Source organism: Alnus glutinosa, chromosome 6 (genome assembly GCF_958979055.1).
Source record: "Alnus glutinosa chromosome 6, dhAlnGlut1.1, whole genome shotgun sequence".
In the NCBI taxonomy this organism is placed as follows: Eukaryota; Viridiplantae; Streptophyta; class Magnoliopsida; order Fagales; family Betulaceae; genus Alnus; species Alnus glutinosa.
The window spans coordinates 5,744,105-5,748,724 of NC_084891.1; the positions used below are offsets into that span (position 1 = coordinate 5,744,105).

Genomic DNA, 4,620 nt, shown 5'->3' on the forward strand with positions numbered 1-4,620 from the left:
AGAAAATCCTAAGAAATCTCACTTCACTGCAGTCAAGCATATCATTTGGTATGTTAATGATACTATTAACCATGGCATTTGGTATTCTAGATAAACAAATCTCGTGCTTGCAAGTTACTCTGATGCAGATTGGGTTGGCAATGCAGATGACTGAAAAAGTACTTCTGGAGGATGTTTTTATGTTGGGACTAATCTAGTGGCCTAGATAAGTAGGAAACAATCTTCTATTTCCCTCTAAATTGCTGAGGCTGAATACATTGCTGCTGGAAGCTGTTGTACTCAGTTGTTATGGATGAAGAAACTTCTTTGTGACTATGGTTTCACTCAGGACACCATGGCCATCCACTGTGACAACACAAGTGCCATCAATATTTCTAAAAATCCGGTTTAGCATTCTCGTACCAAGCATATAGACATCAGACATCACTTCATCCGTGATCTTGTGGAATCCCGGGTAGTATCTCTTTCTTTTATACCCACTAACAACCAATTGGCTAACATTCTTATCAAACCTCTCGATAGAAGTAGGTTTGAGTCACTTAGAAAAGCCATTGGTATTTGTGACATGTCCTAGACATGTCCCTCTTCATGCTAGGATTAGACTGTGTATTCTTTAGTCTTTTCCTTTGGAAGCATGATTTGTTTTCGTAATAAAAAATAAATTGTGGGAAAGGTTGCAGGTTGTTCTTTTTAAGTCTTTCAACTATATCATGTATTTTTATTTGATATATCAGTTCATTGTGCATTGATAGAATATTGAAAAATAATAAAGACTTCAAATTTACAGTGTGTATGAATAATGTGTAACAAAATATCAAAATGCGGAATTTAAATGAGACAAAAATTTTGTTAACGAAGTGAAAACTCAATTAAGAGAAAAACACTCCAGGGTAGCTAAACCCAGGAATTTCACTTTTCAGAAGACAAAGTTAGTAACAAAGTAGTAACACTCACATACCCCGATGTAGCGATCGTACCTTGCATTCTAACACGTAACCCAACGTGAACGCTTCCCAACTAGGTCTCTTACGTAAATGGGTCTTCAATGGATTTTGTTGGTGTGTAAATTGATACATTCTGTTAGACAAAATCACTTCTATGTAATGATGCTTTTACACAGGAAAGCTGCTTTATCCAAAGTCTACACTTATATTTTGTTCTTCAAGAAGACTCTGTACGGATTTCAAGGCTGTTAAATTCGGTTCCCTAGCAACCCTCCAGACGATGAGAACTTTTCATCCGGACCCTTCTCTATGTCGAGAAGCTCAAACTATTCCAGCTTGCATTCGTCCATGTAATATCCGAGACATTATTTAATAATTTGAGTATAAAATTTGAGTAAATGATTAATTAAAATTATTTTAGTGTCATTAAAAATGCAAATGAATATTTTTAAACTCCAAATAAAATAGAAAAAGAGAAAATAATAGAAAAGAAATTAAAAAATGAAATAAAAGTAATTAAGTAATATATATATAAAAAAATAAGTGAAACGTGGGGCGCAAGTCTGCGCCCCACATTCATAAAAAATCTAGTGAAGGGCATTTGCCCTTCACACAATTTGGCCATGTGGCCATTTAAAATGGTAAGGACGAAATGGCCATTTGACAAAAGAAAAGAAGACCTGACGGCCATTAAAGAAAAAAGAGAAAGAAGAAGTTAGATGTGCGCAGTAGCTCCTTCATTTCTTTTCTTAAGCTTTCCTCTCACTTTTCTCTTTGGTTTTTATACAAAAATCATGATCTACTCAAATCTAACCGTCCAAACTCAAATCCGTCTTCGGTAACGTGATCTATGAAGCCCGATCTACGTTTTCACCAATCGTTTTAAGGTAAAACGTTAAACTCTTGTCATTTGATATTTTAAGTTAAATCTTAAAATGTAGAGTTTAATCTTGTTAATTCTTTAGGATTTGCACGGTTTAGAGCTTCTTAAACACTTCTCTAGTGTTGGATTTCATTTGGGCAAGTTTTGGTAAGTTTCTTAAAATCCAACTTTTTGGTATTTAATTTTAACTAAGTTTTTATGTAGAGTTAATGCTATTTGGTTAATAATATTATGATCAGGGTAGCGTTTTGGTGATTTTGGTATAAGATGGGAAACTCTAATTTTATGGGTTAAATTAATTTAGGGTTTTTAAGTAATTAAAACGTAGATTGTTAATTTGTGAATTAATTGTGGTTATAGTGATGAATAATTTCAAATTACCTATGAGTTTTGTAAAAAAAAAATAAATATTTATGGGTTATATTCTAATGTTAGTAAAAATAAATAATTATGGGTATTTAATTTAAATAGTATTTGCGAGGTTAACCCTAAGATTTTCTTATGGGTTAATGTTATTTTAAATACGGTAGTGTTCTATGTAAAAGTTTAACGAATATAATTTGAGGGTTAATATTATTGAGAAAATGTTAGTGAGAAATAATTTAGAGATTAGTGAATATGATTTTAAGGCTAATATTATTATAAGTGTTACTGAAAATAATTTATGGATTAGTGAAATTAATTATGGGTTAGTAAGTAATAATACGAGTAAAAAAAAAGTTAAATAGTGATTTTAATATCTAAACCTTAGTAAATACTTTGGGTTAATATTGTTTGAGTTTTAGTTAGTGTATAGGATTTATGGGTAGACGTTTGAGACCCTTAAAAATATTATGAGTTTTCCAACGGTTTAGCCTTGAGCAATTCAAGTGCTAATTAAGGTGTTAATTACGTAAAGTGCTACATAGTGCAATGTGTTATTCCACAGTAATACATTGCAAGGTGGTGTCTAGGAGACCTAGTGATTAAATCCGCGCAGCCAAGGTGAGTATTCTACTCACTGAGAAACTACTATTTTCATATATTATAGAATTGCAAAATATGTGTTTTATAAATCCGAACCGACTATATGTTGACAATATGTTTTGGATGTTTTAAGTAGTTTCAATTATGTTGAAGTATCAATGATGTTTATGAGAAATGATGTGTGATTGAAAAGTATGATTTGAATTGATTTGAAGGATTTGATTGTGAGTTGTCGTTGAGATTTAAATTATGTAAATGTTGATTGATGAATTGAGGTGTTAAACTGTTTATGGATTTATATTGGAAGCCAGAGTTAAAAGCATGTTCATAAAATTAGAAAGTACATGTATATTGTTTTAAGGCATGAGCATATGAACGCTAAACGTGCATCGAAGTGAGGTTTGTAGCCCACGGGAAACTATACTTGGGTTAATTCCCATGAGGCTTTGATTAATTTCCATGAGGAACTTGGGTTAATTCCCATGAGGCTTGGATTAATTTCCATGAGGCTTGGATTAAATTCCATGAGGAACTTGGGTTAATTCCCATGAGGCATGGATTCATTTCCATGAGGAAACTTGCATGAGCATGTATAGCATTGTTTTTATGAGTGTGGTGTTTTTACATTATGAGTAGTTTTGCTAGACGTATTAATATACATAAGAGTCTCAATGGAAAAAAGCTTATGCATATTTTTATCGGATTATTGCATTATTTAAATGCTATTGTTTTCTAAGTCTCAGCTACATAGTATGCTTTAAATGTTTTCTATTAGTCGGTGTTTGCTATATCAGCTATGGGGGTTTCCAAACAAAAGTTTATAAAATTGGTGGCTGTTATAGTATACGCATGACTATAAAAGGAAAAGTTTGTTCTTTGCGAAAACTCAGTGAATAGTATACCTCTAAGGTCTTAGTGTATTTATTTATGCTAAGGCGGTGGGCTCATAATTCCACCTATGCGGATGCGACAACCCCCGCAACCGTACAGACGTTTATACTTTGGTTGCAGGTTTTGCGGATATAGATATTGACTCGTCCACCTAGCGTATGGGATGCTATGATTGGAGTATATCGCAACAGTCATAAGTCACGAACTTATGGGTAGTCCGCATTTTGGGTATTTTATTTATGGCTCGTGTCCTATGTGGCACATGTATTTGTTGAGCCTATATTTTAGTATGTAATTAGTGTAATATGTTTAATAAGCCTTTAAATAGAGAGACTTGTAAATGGCTCTTGTTGTAATTAACTGTTATGTATTAGATGTATTTCCGCTTATGATATGTGTTATGGTGCACAATGATTATTATATTCCGCTGTTAAATGTAACTTTGATTATCAGGTGCATGTTATGGGGCATGCGCCATATGTTGGCTGAGCGGCATGTAGTCATGCCACTGTGAAGATCCGTTTATATGTTTTTTTTTTTAAAAAAAAAAAAAAAAAAAAAAAAAAAGGTCGTCACAGTCCGGATGTCTCAGCAGCACGTTCGGACGCCACTCAATGTTCGATCAGTTATAGGATTTCTTTCCAAAACACAGATATGGGAAGACAGCTACAATCGTCCGGACGATCTGGATTTCCGTCCGGACACGCTCATTCATAAGGCAAGTCGTACATTCAAAATCTAGACGTCTGGACACAAGTCTTCATGGTTTGGACGATAGATGCTATGGTCCGGACACGCCAAGCCTTGATATAGAAATTGCGTGCAGCTAAAGTGCAATCGTCCGAACACTAGGGCAACATCGTCTAGACACGGCTCAATTCAGGAAAGAATTTCAGCAAAATTTGAAAAGCCAATCGCACAGTTGTTCACCCGGAC

General features: G+C 34.0%; 1 long non-coding RNA gene across 1 annotated transcript; it reads left to right on the forward strand.

The window, feature by feature from the left end:
* The first annotated feature begins 1,677 nt into the window (after nucleotides 1-1,677).
* LOC133870218 (uncharacterized) lies at nucleotides 1,678-4,065 on the forward strand. Its single transcript, XR_009900661.1, has 3 exons — nucleotides 1,678-1,831; nucleotides 1,910-1,974; nucleotides 3,784-4,065. It is a non-coding gene; the product is annotated as an uncharacterized LOC133870218 (long non-coding RNA).
* The last annotated feature ends 555 nt before the right edge of the window (nucleotides 4,066-4,620 follow it).